At 62.2% G+C, this 16,627-nt stretch overlaps 1 long non-coding RNA gene across 1 annotated transcript in view; it reads left to right on the top strand.

Annotated features, from left to right (window-relative positions):
* Nucleotides 1–7,639, top strand: part of LOC121015146 (uncharacterized) — a 17,521-nt gene extending 9,882 nt beyond the window's left edge. The window contains exon 2 of the long non-coding RNA XR_005783659.1: nt 2,233–7,639. This is a non-coding gene — a long non-coding RNA (uncharacterized LOC121015146). The remainder of the gene's footprint in view (nt 1–2,232) is intronic.
* Nucleotides 7,640–16,627: the final 8,988 nt, after the last annotated feature.

Genomic DNA, 16,627 nt, shown 5'->3' with positions numbered 1-16,627 from the left:
CCAAGAAGATGGGGGGGAAACCTGGTCACATCCTCTCTTTCCATCACCCCAGACTGTGGTCTTAGCCGGAAACCCCTCCCATGTCCGGGTGGCCACTCTGGGTGGGCCACGGGATACCAGTGCGAGAACCCCCATTTCCACCCCTCTCCAGACCTTCGCTGTGGTCACTCGGCTCCTTGGATGTCCCCACACTGGCTCCGGGGATGCTCTTTTTGCACCAGAGTCTTTAGACGTGGCTGCAGCAGGAAACCTCCCAGGATGGACACTCTGAGGGGAGGACCCGCAGTTGACTTGTCCGCCCGAATCAACAGGTGGACGGGGGCTGTCCTTTCTGGGGTCATCCCGCCCCTCGCCGCAAAAAAGAAGGAAACTTCTCGGTCGGAACAGAGCGGGATGATTTTCACACAGCCCTGTCCAGAGCGTCATCGACAAACGTACCCCCAAGAGACCCCCCTCCCCCCAGCAAGAGGACCACCAGGTTAAACCCGGATCTCAGTAGACGTTAAAACCGAGGTCGTAGGAGCTTGCTGCTCTGCTGATGTGAATAACGACAAAGTACGGCCCACGACAGCCCGTCCTGGTCGCGGGTCCATACGTCCTCGGCAGTTCTCCGGCACTCTCCCTCTGCCGCTGCACCCGGGGCAGACCCTGCCGATCGGATTCAGGACGCTTCCTGCTGATGAGTCGTGTGTGTTCTCGATACACGGCTTTGGACAACCGCCGCCCGCTGATCCGGAAAGTCGGCAAGACAAAATCTGTTGGCCGTCCCCCCACCCGGCCTCGGGCTTTCCCGAGGCGTTAGGTTTTCTGTGTGTGGCTCCTGTCCCTATAAAGGGTGACCGTGTGGCTCAGGCGGAGCCAGGCTGGGGCCGGGATGGGTCGCTTCCAAATCTTCAGTCTGTCCTGCAGGCATCTCTCCTGGGGCCCACCTGGAATTCATCTCCAGGCGCCCATGGGGGGCGGCGAGGAGAGAGTGAGGGGCAGGGGGTGGTCCTGGAGGGAGCAGTGGGCTTGGTTGAGCTGTGGGGCTGGGGGTGGCCCCATGAGAGCCTCCCGTGAGCCCCTGCAGCCCAGCATGCACCTGCTGATCCCTGGACCGGGGCACAGTCCTTCTACAGCCTCCTCCTCAGCCCCCGTGGCCTCTGTTTTCACCCTGTTTTCTCTCTTTCTTTCTCTCCGCTCCCTCCTGCGGCCTCACATCTTGCGTCGCCCCCAAGTTTCCCAAGGTGAGTCTGCCGATGGGCGATGGGCGGCCTCGAACCCGCCACTGGCCTCACCGCCCCCAGAACACGGATGCTCCCTGCACCCCCCCCCCGCCACCAACTTGGCCATCAGGCTTTTATTTTGTTTTTGTTCTTTAGATCTGTTTGTATTTATTTTCGCGTCTTTTGTGTATCCCGGGTTTTGCTTTTGCTTTCTTTTTGTTTGGATTTTTAGCTTTTGGCTTTGGACAACGTTGAAACATAGACAAAAGCCGAGGGCCTGGTATACTGAGCCCCTCAGCGCCCACACCGGCTTCAACAGCTGCCAACTCACGGTCACTCCTGTGTCATCTGGGACATCTTCTCTCTTTCCTACATTTCCGCCCCCAAATTGGTGAATAATTTGGGAAATAGACAAAAAGCAGTCAAGTCCACAGAAGTTCCCTCTGGGGGCTGAGTGACCAGCTAACAGGGGGAACCTTTCAGCAGATTCCAGTGGCTGAATTTTCCCAACGGCCTCAAAATGATTAACGGTGTTTTAAAGGCTTGGAGCCCTTTGTGTCCCACACGTCCGGCTGCTTGAGCTCACACACGCGGCGACAGTCTTTTGCGTCCTGTCTTCTGTTTTGCTTTCCATCCTCCTGTCCATCCACACGTCCCAGGTGCCTGTCACACTGCCACTGCCTCCCACGGCTCTGCCCTGGGAAGTCACACCAGGCAATGACTTCTGGGGTGTGGCTTGAATACCTTGAATACGTTGAATACCTTACCGCCCCCACCCGGACACCCTCCTCTCCGATACCCCCAGTGAACCCAAATTTCCACAGCTCTCCATTCATCCTTCTGTTTCCCGTTAAAAAGTGCATGCCCCTGGGAAAAGTCGGACACCCCCCCCTCCCCCAAGCATAGCAGTCATTTCTACTTCAGTGAGAATAAGGCCTCACGAACATATTCCGGTTCGCAGGCACCTCCTGGGGAAATCCCGGAGGAAGCTAGCGTCTCACCCCGTCTCTCTGCTTCTTCCTCGCAGGCTACAAGGAGCAGGGCATCCCACAGCAGCTGTGAGCCCGAAGGAGCCGCCAAGAACTCCGGGGTGGTCCGTGAGGGCCGCACCAGGCAGCGGCGGACACAAGGACCCTTACGTCTTCTCTTCTGCCGTGTCCCGGGTTTGGAGCGCCAAGTGGGGGCGATTTAGAAAGATATTTATTTCGAAGACACATCTGCTTTTTTTGGCAGGCTGTGAGGCTGCCCACCCCTCCCCCTGCTCCAGAAAGACGCGGGAGCCCCGAGCATCTCAAGCGGGGTAGGGAGTGGGGTCAGGATTGCTGACGGCGAAGCTGGCATCCTGGGCTCACCCCTGCCTCGCACGGCTCCCTGGGTCCCCCCAAGCGTCTCCTGGCCCTGCCTCTCCTTTCTGCAGCCCACGCTTTGCCCACTCCCTTCCTCATGGCTCAAATCTCTGGGCCCGCTTGTGTTTCGATCTTTGCTTCCCTGGAAGGAGGCCAGTGACCCCCACCCCCCCCAGACCAGAATCCCCAACGAAGGCCAGAAGCTTTCTCGTTACACTTAACTCCGCTTCCGGCCCGCGGCCCTCCGGAAATCCTCGGGGCTGGACGGGTCTCGGAATTCCAAAAACCCGGATCCGAGAAAGAACGAGAGACGTTTACCGCCCGTTTCCTGCTGCCCAGTCGGGACCAGCTCCCCGCCGTCAAGCACAGGACCGTTTCTGCGGAGAGACGTGTGAACGGTCGGGCCGATTGGGATCAATAAAAACGCCAAATAGCGTCACCTTGTTGGTTCAGGTCAGATTTGGGCCTCAGGAAGCGACGGAAGGAAACCCAGCATTCGAGAGCGTTCGGGGATATAGAGCGGCAAAAAAAGAAAACTAGGAGTCGTGCCCTTCTCTCCGGAAGTCCCTCTTGCGCACGAGTCCCCGGGGACGTTGCTGTTGTGACGGGGGTTCCTCCCGCTGCAAAGGGACAGTCGGGGCCTTTGCGGCACCTGCGTAAAAGATTGTGAGTTGGATCCTGGAGGGGGAGGGGGGCAGGAGCTCACGGAAGTTGTTCGGGCCACTGCGGGTCGAGTGTTGATCTGAGGTTAAGAGAAAGGAGATCCAAGGTCATGTGACAGGTGGACATCTGCACGCCCGTTTTCGTCTCGCGGGAATTGCTAAACCGTGGGTCTGGCTCCAAGCTGTTTGCGGGCCTGGGGCTCCCCGTGGAGAAGTGGAACCCCCCCCCCCCCGGCCGCAGCCCCTACCCACCACCCCCAGCGCCGAGTCGGAGGCGGCCCGATCCGGCCCCTCTGCCAGCCGCTTGGCTTTGACCACCGCCCGGTCCTCTCCCGTGGCCGCCCGGGGCCGGCCTGCACTTCCTAAACCCCTGGCTGTGTCCGTCTTCCTGTCCTTTCCCCCCTGACCCAGCCAGGCCTCTCTGCTGCTGCTTCCGTGTTTGCGATCCTGTGCGTTTTCAACGCGTGGGACCAGGCTTGGTTTTCTGCAGAAAGGCAGAACCTGCCGGTGGGTGAAGACGGCGTCGTCTGGGCCAGGAAGAGACCAGGAGGCTGCTGGGAGCAGAGGATCTTGCCTTCCGGCCGCGGAGGGGCAGAGAGGAAAGAGCAGTCTCCGTGGCACGTTTAGTGGCAGTCCAGACACAGGCGGGGTTTTCCTGGGTGACAAGTGTCACCCTGAGCCCGGTGGGGGCGGCCTACTACAGGGCTCGGTGGGCTCGGAAGGCCCATTCCCCTGGGCACCCCCGCCTCCGAGGCTCCCCTCCGCTGCCACCTGCTTCGGAACCGGAGAGTCCGTGAGGATCGCCTCACCGGGGAGCAGCCCACTGTGGCCTGAGTGTCACCGTCCTCAGGTGACGGCCAGTGGCCAGTGGCCTCCAAGGAGTCTGAGGTGGCCGCTCGGGCTGTTGGAAGTTCAGCCGATTCGTTAAACGGCAGCCAGCTGCAAAGTAGGGTTCCCGTGAGCAAGTGACGCAGCACACGGGCGATGGCCCCGAGGTCCCGGGCTCACCCCAGGTGCGGCCTCTCGGTGCTCACGCTTCTGCAGGATGCCCCCCAGCCGCGGGTGTCTGGGGCAGGGACCTCAGGCACACAGAGAAGGCCGCAGCACACGGGATACACCCAGGACCCTGCGGTGGCCCTCGGACCGGAGCGGCAGTTCCTGAGGCAAGAAGGAGCCACCGGGACCCGGGGGCGTCCCGTGCATGGTGGAGACTGTTCAGTTCCGAGTCCGCGGTAAAGTCCAGGACCTCCGGCCGGGAGGCCCAAGCCCCGTGGGAGCGGCGGGGGATGGGGGACGTCGGGCCCCGGTCCCTGCACCTTTCTGGCCGCTGTGGGGCGGGGGCCACAGTGGGGCCGACACGCTCCAGCTGCCCCTCTGCCCCGGCTTCAGAAGCGGCAGGCCTGGCCTTGGAGCCCGTCCCCGGCTGCACTTGAGGGGGCGTAAAGAAGGGACCAGGAGCAAGATGCCTTCCCTGTGTGGCCCCAGAGCCGTGTGTCAGCCCCGACGACGGGGGAGCTGCCCGGTCCTAACACGGAGGACCAGGCCCCCCGCTGTCCCCGCCTGGGGGCTCCGGGCGCTCTGACCACCACTCCCAGAGGCAGGGCCGTGACTTCAGCTTCATGCGGACGCCCCGAGGGCCGAGGAGCAGTGGGCAGGACACGTAGAGACAGTGGCAGAAGCCACACGGTCACCATTCGCCCGGGAAGAACAGGGACCCGGGCGTCAGAAGGAAAATCCCAACACTGAGCCCTGAGGCCAGCGCAAGGCGGGGGCTGAGTCCCCAGGAGGAGAGAAGGCCTTCTGGAGGCCTGGGGCTCTCCAGGGGGAAGGCTGTCCCTTTCGCCACAGCTCAGCTCTTAAAAATGCAAAAGTAAGTCTCAGATGCTTTCTTCCCGAACCCCCATCCCTGCACAGAGGGGTGAGTTTGCGAGGGTTACTTTGGTTTTGCCTGGATCCTGCGCCCCGGGCCCCTCCGGCTGCCACGACACTCGCTGTTTTCACCCCGTTGGTGGCATTGGCAGAGAAAGCCCAGGTGTGTCGCGTCAACCGCTTAGGGACCCGGAACTTAGACCCAAGCCCCCCAGGTGGTGGCCGCAGACCTTGTTCAGCATGTTTATTACTCCCGCTTGCTGGTTGGTTTGGAGGGCTTTCCTCAGAGGGACCTTAGGTGGGTCCCAGATGCACTGTGACCCTCCCTGGAGACCGTGACTTTGCACGTGCGGGAGCCGTCCGGAGCCACTGCTGACCGCGAACCTGCCCCGGGGCTGAGCAGAGACGGGCTTCCTTCTTCTCAGCGGTCCCCCCTGTGCTGGCGGCAGGTGGTTCTCGAAGGTGGGGCTGCCTGCCCTGCATTTGTATCCAGAGAGCACTCCGTGGACGCTGGTGTGGACTGACGGGGGTCTCCCGGTGCCCTGGCCGCCACGCCCTGCCCTTCCCGCCCTCGGGGGGAACAGCAAAGTGAGTGGAGGCAGGAGGGGCGCCTCTCCCCGCGGAGGGCGCCGTGTGTGTGTCGGGATGGTGAGGCCAGGCAGTGGGAAGGGAGGCCGGGAGCGGCCTGAGCAGGTGGGCGATGTTCGGGCTCCCGCGTTCTTCACCCGCCGGGCTCTTAGGGCTTCAGAACGCTCACGGGGTCGCGGGCGTGCAAGCCACGTGGGACCCTCCCCGTGGTGATGCGTGGGGCACCTCGGGGGTGACTTCCAGCTTCCGTGCCGTTCGTCTCTCCTCCCGGCTCGTGCCTCCGTTTGACAAGGGGGGGCTGGGCAGCCAACGCCGGTCGGTCCCTTTTCTCTCCGAGCCAAGGGCCTGGAGGACGACGAGCCCAACCCCGGGCGACCCTCGATTCCACGGCCCCGTCCCGATCCTGTCACAGCGGGAGGCAGAGGACAGGGTCGCACGAGTACGGGTCCTGTTTCCAGTACAGCTTGTCTCTCTCCTCGGCTTTGGTCCCCGGCCCCTCCCTTCCTGCCTGGATTTGCCAAAATGCCAGCCACCCGCAGTCCGTCCCGGGCCACCGTCACCGTAGGTGAGGCGCACAGACAGGTGCACGCTGTCACACACGCGTGCAGCACCGCACGCACACACACGTGTGCTCACAGCCCCTTTGGCGGCTGGGTGAGGACGGGACTCTGGGGACTTAGGACTGGGTGTTTCATGTCCGCAGAGGGGCCTCTCACACCCCCCGGGAGCCGTCCCTCCAGAGTGGCTCTGGCGGGCACAGTCCCCTTTACCATCTGCAGGGCCCTGGGCCTGGAGCTCTTCCTCCTGGGGACCCTTGGCTCAACACCCCCACCCACCAAACCCAGCTGTGCTCGTCCGCCACGCCTGGCTTGTGGGAGGGACAGCGTGGGTCTGCCCAGAGCGGCGGGGACCGTGATCCCTTTCTGGGCCCTTCTGGGGCTAGACGGTCCTCTCCTCTGAGGCTCCTTTTCCCACAACCCTCCCACCGGCCCCAGGATGGGAAGCAGCGGGGAGAGAAGGGGACGGAGGTCAGGCCCACCCCGCCTTCTGGGTCAGCGCCTGGCTGGGCGTCCCCACCGGGGAGCAGGCGATGGTGGCCGTAACTGGCCGGGCACCCCGTGGGAGCACTTGGCTGGCCCTCTGCACAGGCCGAGTGATAGGCCTGTCGTAGCTGGTGCCAAACTTTTTTAAACAACATACATAAACACAAGCCTGGGTGTGTGCATATTAGCCGAATTTATATTTGGACGAGTGTTGTGTTGAGACTTGGAGTTTTTGACCCGTGATTGACTGTTTGGGTCTCTCTTCCTTCTGTTAAGCAAATCCCTGTACGTTTCCGTGGTTCTCTGGCAAGACCCGCTGCCCGGTCTCCCAGGGCTCGCTCTTTCTACTCCTGCCTAGACCCACAGCGGCTTCACCCCACCCGCGGCCACTTCCCTTGGGGTCCTACGAGCCTGCCAAGGCGGTTTTCCGGCGCATTCCGTGGACGGGAGCCTTCCTCGGTTCTATGAGAGGGAGAAAGTCTCAGGTTGGGGACCTGGGGAAGCTTCCAGACTTGCAGCCTGGGGCCCAGGCCTGCAGCTTTGCCTTCCCAGTGTTCTCAGGACGGAGCCCTCGGCAGGCCCGCCCGCCACTGCCCGGGGCCCCTCTGCTGCCCGGGGCCCCGCGCCCCTCGAGGTGCCGAGCAGGGCCCCGACTTCCCCAGCGCCCCGCCAGCTTCAGAAGTCACAGCCCAAACGCCATGCCGTATACGTCATGGCAGACAGCGTGCATGACGCTAGGAACCTGTATACATAGCCCCGTGTACATATTTATATATTCCTATTATAGATACACAAAGCATGGCAATCCTTTGGCATTCCAAATCTGTGTTTTTTTAAATCCTGAAATACAACTTTAGACACCTTTTCTTCCTGTTTCTCTTTTCTATGTAATAAACGTTCATGTGACCTTTCTGGTGGCTTCTCAACCCCCTGTGTGCTCTTGTTTTTCCGGCTGGATGGACCCAGACTTGGTCCCCAGCGCCTCCCGCGCTCGCTCCGCCAAACCTGCTGATGCTGTTCTCTCGGCACGAAGGCTGGCTGTCCTTCCGAGGGCAGGGCTTCGTTTCCCACCCTCCCCTTCTTCTGGGGGTAGATCTTTGGTGATCCGATCCCTTTGGAACTGGGAATTCAACCACCATCCTGGGCATCGCCCCCCCCCCCACCCCCGGGATCACCAGGAATAAGGTACAGACGGGATTCATCCCTATAGACGCCTGGTGGGGGAAATGTGTGTGACGTAGACATTTGGGGGCGTGTTAGGAAGCGGTTAGGAGCACTTCTAATGAGCTGTTCAGCCCTAACAAGGGACCGGTTGAACTACTTGGGAGGAAGGGCAGGGCACAGTCCAGGGCCCCGCCGGCATTTTCTTCACCGACGGGGTCAAGGCCTGGAGAGCTTATCGAGTTTGTAGACGAAGAGGAGCAAGTGGACGAACAAACCGGGATTCAGAACGCCCCTGACGGGCAGGCCCCAGATCTGTGAGCTGACGCTAAGGGCTCAGCGACAGAGCTGTCCTGGGGAGCGAGCGCCCCTCGCCGTCCCTCACGCCGTGAGTCAGGTGCACTAAGAGCAGGAGGGGGTTCTGGAATGCCTCGTCTGTAGAGTCTCAGGCAGCGCCCGGCACCGGGGAAGGCGAGTCTCCAGGTGTCGCGTGCTGGGGCTTCTCTGGCCTGTCGGCCGCAGTGCCCTTGAGTGTTCAGGACGGGACTGCTTCAAAGTCCCGTCAGTCCGTGAGACTCCGGGCTCAAGCGGGGCGACCCTCCAAGGCCCCAGAAACGGGCCTCGGGTTGGCTCGGTCTCTGCTAAACCCGGGCCTAAGGCTGGCGATGACCCGAGATACACCCCAGGGAGCCTTTCCTGATCAGGTGCATCTTCCAAATACTCACCGGGCTCAGATCATGGGGCCGGGAAGGCCCCGCGGAGCAGTGCAGCGTCAGAGGGACCCCCTTCCGGGCGTAGGGGGCACGTTGGGCCGCATGAAGGCGTCTGTGCCCCAGAATGCCCCACATCCCCAGCCCCCAGGCTCTGGGAGAGGCCCGTCACAGGGAGGGACACACAGGGCCCGGGCACGAGAAGGGCCGCGCCGGGGTTTGTGGACCGGGCCTGGCCAGCCGGGTCGCTGAGACCTCACACAGTGACAGAAACCAGGAATTGCCGAGGAGAAGCGGGGACGGGGCAGTGGCTGCTCCTGTGAATGGGGCACACTTTGAGAGGCTCACGGGCAGCGGGACCTCCGGGGCCTGGGGGAGCTTGGGCGTCCCGGTCCCGTCAAGACGCCGCGGCTCCGGGGCCCGTGTCCTTGCGGAGACGGGCGGCCTGAATGGCCCCTGGGTGGGCCATTCCTCTTCCCACTGACTAGGTTTGGGCCCCCAGAAGGGATCAGGCTCTGAGACGAGCGGTCAGAGCGGCGCACGGTTTTCTTTTCACCAAAAATAGCCACGCTTAACACACACACACACACACGCGCACACACCCCTCTAGAAAGCGAAGAAACTTTTAAAACTGGGGATGTCGTTGGCGGAGGAGGCAAGCACTTTGCAAACACTCAGAAGCTTCCTCCTACCCCCATCCAAATCCTCCCTGGCGCCCCAGGCCCAGCTCCAGAACTGTAACCACCGGGCGAGGCCAGACTGGTCCTGTGGCCCTGCCCTCCACCCCTCTGCTCCTGGGCCAGCTGTTACCCCCCCACACACCACCCACGTGAGGCAGGGGGAGACCGCCTGTCCCTCCACTCAGCCCACCCAGCCCTCCCGCTCAGCTAACCTGCAACGATCGAGGGTCTTTCCTGAGATCCTTGGGGTCTTTCCTCCTTGGTCCTGAGGCTGTGTTTGCAAGCCTGAAGCCACATCGGGCCCGAGGCCGGACAAGACAGCGGCACGCAGGGAGACGGAGGAGGGGGTCCCCACGGCCGGTGCTAGCCTCGCCCCTTTCACCACGGCCACGGTGCTCCCGGCCCTTCCTGCCTCCCTCGGTGCTCCTTCCTTCCTGTCTGTGAACCGGCTCAAGTTGAGCTTCTCTCACTAATAACAAAAGGAGCCTTGGCCTTCACCGACCGCGCACGCACGTTCGCATGCACACGCGCCAGGCCCGGGCAGGTGATCGGCGAAGCCTTTGGCGTTGACGTAACACAGGCTTCTGTCCCCGCCGGCACCACCCACCTCCCGCTCCACCGTCCCCTCCTGTAAAGGGCACAATACATAAAGAAAAAGTTGGGGCGCCTGGGTGGCTCAGTCCGTTGAGCGACTTCGGCTCAGGCCATGATCTCACGGTTCGTGCGTTCGAGCCCCGCATCGGGCTCTGTGCTGACAGCTCGGAGCCTGGAGCCTGCTTCGGATTCTGGGTCTCTGTCTCTCTCTCTCTCTCTGCCCCTCCCTGACTCAAGCTTTCTCTGTCTCTCTCCAAGTAAATAAAAGCTCCAGAAAATGTTAAGCCACATGTACAAATCCTTTCTTTTTCCCATCGAGCTGACGGCACGTGTGGATGCCCAGGCGGGTGAGGGCCAGGCAGGACATCTCAGCGGGCTGGGGGCGCCGCCTGGTCAATGAGGGTCAGTTACAGCGTACGAAACCAGGGCTGGGGTCCCAGGACCAAGATCAGTGTCTCCTTTCTGAGCCCACGTGAAAAACCGCACCCAGAGGTTGGCGGTCTGAAGTCCTTGCATGAATTCTCCGCGATCCGGGATCCTCGGGGCGTCCAGCCGCCCAGACCTGCCGGACGGGCCGCACAGCAAGGCCCAAGTCCCTTGACAGAGGGAACCAGGTTTCTCAGACACGAGACGCCTCCCCCACATCGTGCGGGTCCTATAACGCTTTTCTTTCTCTTGTGCCACCCGGGTCCCGTTCCAGGCAAACCTCTTCGCGCAGGAAGGGTGGAATTCGACGTGGTAAGCGGCTATCGGAGTGCACCTGCCCCCTCCTACCTAAAATGGAAACTGTTTTATGCAGTGAGTCCTCCGCACCCAGCACAGAGGCAGGATTTGTTTCCGTTGGCTTCCGGCCCGTCTGGAGGGTTGGTTGCTTAGCCGCGCAAAGAAGTCTGAGCCGACAGGCCTGCAGGCTCGAAGGATTTCAGATCGGAGAGAAGCCAGCCGGGCAGAAAGAGAGCAACGCTTGGAAAGATGAGCATCAAACCTCGGCAGGGGTGGCGGGACTTCGGAGGCTCGACGGGGTTCCAGAGCGCCTCGCGAGTTCCATGAAAGCTTTTCACTTCCCGCTCAGCTCTGACTTCAAGAGGCGTTGTTTGGTGTGGCCACGCGGTGGCCCCCGAGTCCCGGGGCCCCACATGGTTGGGGGGGGCAGGGCTGTGCCCGAGCCGCACCTCGCAGAGATGCCAGGACCGCGAGCGTGGGCCTCCCTGCCTCCTCGGCCTCCAGGTCCGGCCTGCAAAGGTTCCTCCCTCAACCGTGGTGAGGGACTCTGGCTGGCCTGCCCCGGTGGGGACCCCTGCCCCGAGCGTGCGGTCAATCTCAGGTTCTCTCTCCAGCCCACAGTAGTCTGGTCTGACGTGGTGGGGAGGGTCGATGCCCTCCAGCCCCCCAGCTCGCTTTCCAGGCTCACTTCCCGCCAGTTCTGCAGCCGGTCTCCCCTCCTCAAGACCCCGGCGGCCCGTCTGGTTTTGTCGAATCTGATACAGTAAACTTGGGCTCCTTTTCACCGTGGGAGCCACATGTGTCCATTAAAACATTCTGGAAGATTCTGGGGCGCCCGGGGGGGCCCAGTCAGTTAAGCGTCCGACTTGGGCTCAGGTCACGATCTCGCGGTTCGTGGGTTCGAGCCCCGCGTCGGGCTCTGCGCTGACAGCTCGGAGCCTGGGGCCTGCTTCGGATTCTGGGTCTCTCTCTCTCTTCTCTGCCCCTCCCCCCCCCCAAAGTAAATAAAAATCATTTAAAATTTTTGAAAAACAAGTGTGTGTGTGGACTGAAAATCTCTTCCTAAACGGCTCTCCAGAGGAACCACGAGATCTCAAGGGCATGACGCCCTTCTCTGTGACCACCTCCACCGTCTTGCAGGTAAGTGGTCAGGAAGCTTCCATGTAACTCCTCCAGCGACCAGGACTCGCCGCCTCCTTCCTCTGCGGGACGCGAAGACCTGCTAGAAACGGGTTGGCTGAGCCGCCCCTACTTTCCGGTAATAGCTGCCCATCAGTCCCTGCGGATCCCTCAGAACCGAAGACTGAGGAGAAGGTGGGAGTCCCCCACGAGGCGGCCGGCCCGGCTTGTCTCCGCCTCCCCGGCTTGCCTTCTGCACGGCGAGCACCTTCGGCCCTTCTGAACGTCACTCGCGTGACCTGGATTCCGGACATACCCTGTTCTGATCGAGGAATCCCAGCGCACGTGTTAAATTGTCAGTGGGTGTGAGCGGGTGGGGAGGGGCGCGTGTGGAGGGGTGGGGTGTGGAGGGGTGTGTGTGGAGGGGTGCGGCGTGGAAGGGTGTGCATGGAGGGGTATGTGTGGAGGGATGTGTGTGGAGGGGGCTGTGGGGGGGAACATGTGTGGAGGGGTGTGGCCACAGGCCAGCCTGTTTCAGCAGGAAGGTTCTGGAAGCCGGAAGATGCTCAGGATGAGCAGGGGGCCTGAGAGGGCTCCCCGAGCGCACTTTGGAGGGAGCAGGAGGGGAGGAGCGCATCTGGGATCCCGACAACGCGCATGTGCGGAACGTGTTCGGACCGCGCTGGATAAACAGGAAACTGTCAGGAAGGAAAACCAACGGCTCGCGTGAACTCGGCTTTCGTCAGCGAGTGGGATCCCGCGAGCAATGCCCTACACCGGGCTCCTGGGGTGTCCCCCGTCCCCCGGCACCTCTAACTCGGGGCCCGGGGAGGGGAACGGAGCTGCTCTGCACCCCATCCCCCACCAGCCCACAGCTGCTCTGCGGGGCACCCCGTGTGTCCCCCCCCACCCCCACACAGCCACAGCCACCGTGGAGGGGCGCCCAGCTCGCCAGTCCCACCCCCACCTGGGCCCCACACGGAGCTCCCCCCGCCGCCTGGAGCCGCCGTATCCCCAGCCTGACCCCGGGCCCCAGTGTCTTTGCACGTGCTTCCCTCCCCGCCTCCCCCCACCCCCACCCCGGACCCTCTGGAGAATTCTGGATGGTCTGACCCCTGACCTCGGGTGGCACCGCCTCTGCAGAGCCCCCCTCAAGCGACCTCATCACCCCCCCGGGTCAGGCGCCCTGCTCTGTGCCCCCTCCGACCCCCACAGGACATTCGCACGGTGCACTGCCCTTGCCCGCTTACCTGTCCGCCCCCACGCCCACCTTGCCCCTGGGTTCCGGTCCTGGCTTGGGTCCTGCCCTCGCTTTTCCTAACCTACACAGCACAGGTGATCCACGGACATGCCTGCCCCCCCATCCCGCCCCCCGCTGGTTGTTGCAGGGGTAAGGTGGTGCGGGCCACCAACCCGAATCGACGGCTGCCACGGCCCCTGTGTCCCCTCAGGACGGAGATGCAGCGAGCTGGGGCGCCTGCGTGGCTCATGGGACACCTGGGTGGCTCCGTGAGCATCCGACTCCTGATGTGGGCTCAGGTCGTGATCTGTTTGTAAGATCGAGCCCCGGGTCCAGCTCTGCACTGACAGTGTGGAGCCTGCTTAGGATTCTCTCTCTCCCCGTCTCTGCAACCCCCCTTCACCGTGCTCTCTCTCTCTCTCTCTCTCTAAATAAATAAGTAAACTTAAAAAAAAAAAAAGCAGCTAGGCTGGGAGAAGCCAGGAGGGGAAGGGATCTTAGGCACCGGGCATTTGGGGGCGCCTGTCCTGCCCAACACCGGCCAGAGGGGGGCGGCCTCCCCCTGCTCCCAAGGCAGCAGGCCGTGGGCGGCGGTAGCAGGACTAAAATTGGGCGTCTCTTTTCCACCGCAGGTAAACAGGGCTGCTGTGTCGCCAGCAGGTTGCCCCGGTGAGACACTGATTGCCCAGGACTTGCAGAAACTATTTTTAAAAGAACCCAAATGCGTGTTGCCTCATCGAAACCCACAGAACTTAGCGTGGCCCTCCCCCCGCCCCCCCCGCCCCGTGCCGCACCCCAAAACCGCTCTAACTCATTCACAAGTTTGGGAGGTGCAGGACGAAAGGTGGAGCGGGAAACAGCCTGTGATGTTAGCAACGGGGCTGGGGACCGACGTGTGTGTCCCCCAAAATCACACGTGGGAGCCCCAACCCTCCTCGCGACTGTATTTGGAGCAGTGCGGGCAAGAACCCCTCGCAGGCTAAGGGGGCGGGGGGCACGGTGGCGGGCCCCGCCCGGGCAGGTGGTGGCCCTGCGTGAGCGCCACGTGAGGCCAGTGAGGTCGGCGAGGTCGGCTCGGGGCTCTCCCCGGAGACCAACCCGCGGGCACCTTGATCTTGGCCGTCCAGCCTCTGGAACCACGAGAAAATAAACGTCTGCTGGGGAAGCGCTTCCGGTGCTTGTATTTTGTTGTTAGTATGTCTTGATTAAAAAAAAAAAAAAGAAAAAAAAAAAAGAAAAGCCCCCAGACAACTGCCAGCGCTCACACCCAGCCGAGGTGCGACAGCTCCCACCTCGCTGCTCAGGCCTGTCTGTGCCCCGTGCACTCACGGCGCGGGGGGGAGGGGGGGGGCACAGCTGTCGCCATAAAGGGACAAGGATGACGCACACACCCTGTCTTGGTGAAAATGAGGATGCGTTTTCTGTCTTTGTGGAGGCGCGTGTGAGCCAGCCCGTGACCTGCCAGGTCAATGGGGACCATGACGTCTGTCTGTCTGACGTCTGGGTCTCTGGGGGAAGGAGGCTGCAGGGGCGCGTGGAGCCCAGCACACGGTGCCTCCCCGACTGATCCAGGCTGATCCAGGCTGCCCAGCTCCCCCTGGGCTCGCAGGATTCTGCGGCCCAGCCGGCACCCCCAGGAGAGGGCCACGCTTGGGACCGACACCTGCAGTGCCTAATCAGCGTTACAGCCACCAAAAAACCCTGGCTTGGCCCCAGGCCGCCCCCCAAATTCTGTGACGTAGCCGCACGCCCAGTGAACCCCCCCTGGCTCGGAAGGTAGACTGAGTCGCGCAGCGTCACGGAAATAGCTGGAGCTGTGGTTCAAAGCCGGGGTCTGAGTTGCTTACCAGCTGCGCGATCTCGAATAAGTCGCTCACCCCCTCTGCGCCCCTGCGTTCTCAGGTACAAAATGGGGGTGAACGGAGCTCATCCCGCAGGGTTTTCGTAAGGATTGTCCTGCTTAGTCGTCAACCACCCTGCATGGTGCCTGGCAGGTGGTAACTCTTCCTCAGTGGCCCCTGTTCCTTTGAGGCAGGGACTGGCGGACTTTTCTGTAAAGGGACAGATAGTATTTTAGGCTTTACAGCCACTGCAGCACAAAGGGCTGTGATTGGAGGAGGGACGGCCGCAGAGGGCGCAGGACCCAGGGGCCAGGGAGCCCAGGCCACCTGTGAGTCATTCTCCTGCCTGAGGACGAGCGTTCGTGCACCCGACGGCCGTGGTCACCGAGGGCGCTCGGGGACCGTCGGCACACGTCCGCTAAGCACCTGTCACGTGCCTGGCGCCGCTAGGGGGTGAGGAAACATCAATGAACAGGGTCAAGCCCCCGCCTTCGAGGTGACATCCCAATGGAGCAGACAGAGCCTAAGTCCTAACCCTAAACCCCGTCGGTGGCCGCGAACACGGAGGTGGTGTGGGTAGGACGGTCGCTGGGAGACGGGGCCTGGGGGAGCCTCGCCTTCACCCAGCGTCCACACACCTTTCCGAGGGGCCGACCCTGGAGCCAACTCGGCTGGCGGTTCTTCTGTTCAGACTCTCTGGGAAGCAGCCTGACGTTCTGGGAGACGGTGCAGCCCCAGCCTGCGGAAGCGGGGGGCCGAGGCCAGGAAGCACCAGGCCCCCTGCTTCCGGCAGGGGACCCCGGGAAGACAGGACAAGGCCCTCCACCCGCAGGTGCTCCCCGGGGAGGAGGAAGACCGCACTGTATCTGAAACCGGGCAAAGCCTGCTCTCCGAATCTCTGCTCCCCATTTATTTCCCAGGTCACAATGGATCGAAGCCTCAACTTCCCCGTCTCTATAACGGAGACCACAGAGCCCTGTTTGTGGAGGCGTCTGGGGGCAAATGGGGGGCACAGAGGCGAGCAGCCCGCACCCGACCTTGCACAGAGCTGCGCTCCATACGTGAGGACCTCACGGAGCTGCCCCAGACCCAGGGGTGCGGGACAAGCACTTTGTGGCTGGTCTACACTCCTGAACTGCTATGTAAACATTTTGTGGAGAAGGTTGAAAGGCTTGGTGTTTGTTTATTTTTTTAAATTTTTAAATGTTTGTTTATTTTTGAGAGAGAGAGAGAGACAGCATCGGAAGCAGGCTCCAGGCTCCGAGCTGTCAGCACAGAGCCCCGATGCGGGGCTCGAACCCACAAACCGCGAGATCATGACCTGAGCCGGTCGGACGCTTCACCGACTGAGAGCCCCCCCAGGCAGCTCTGAAGTGCCTAGTTTTGAAGGGTGTCTTCCGTCCTTTGCAGATCGAAACATTATCCAATCTGATCCCCACCCTGGGGACCCCCGCAGCCCCAGCGCAACCCCCCGGTTCCCAAAGAGCGCCAGGACCACCCACCCCGAGGCGGAAGGACCACACTGCAGACGGCACGGTGGTCTCCAGGGCCTTTATTCGGGAAGGTACAGAGCATTGCAGTCTGTTCGACAGGCACTGTGCGGGGGGGTGGGGGCGTAGTCTGTAACAGTTCAGTTTCCTCCAAGGTGTCGCAGCGAAAGGGGTGCAGAGAGAGGGGGAGCCCTCTGGGGGGGGGGGTCCTGTCCTCCGGAGGAAAGGCAACGGCAGAGGGCCTCTTCCCGAGCCAGGGGCCTGGGTTGTATACACACGGGGGTGGACGGGATGCAGGAGAAACTCAAAGCTAGATACAGCTCACAGAGGCAAGAGTCCGTGGGGGGGGGGGGGGG

This window comes from Herpailurus yagouaroundi, unplaced genomic scaffold, assembly GCF_014898765.1.
Source record: "Herpailurus yagouaroundi ecotype Mexico unplaced genomic scaffold, PumYag 205, whole genome shotgun sequence".
In the NCBI taxonomy this organism is placed as follows: domain Eukaryota; kingdom Metazoa; phylum Chordata; class Mammalia; order Carnivora; family Felidae; genus Herpailurus; species Herpailurus yagouaroundi.
Note: the sequence above shows the minus strand (reverse complement) of the source record. Positions and strands in the feature narration are given on the sequence as shown.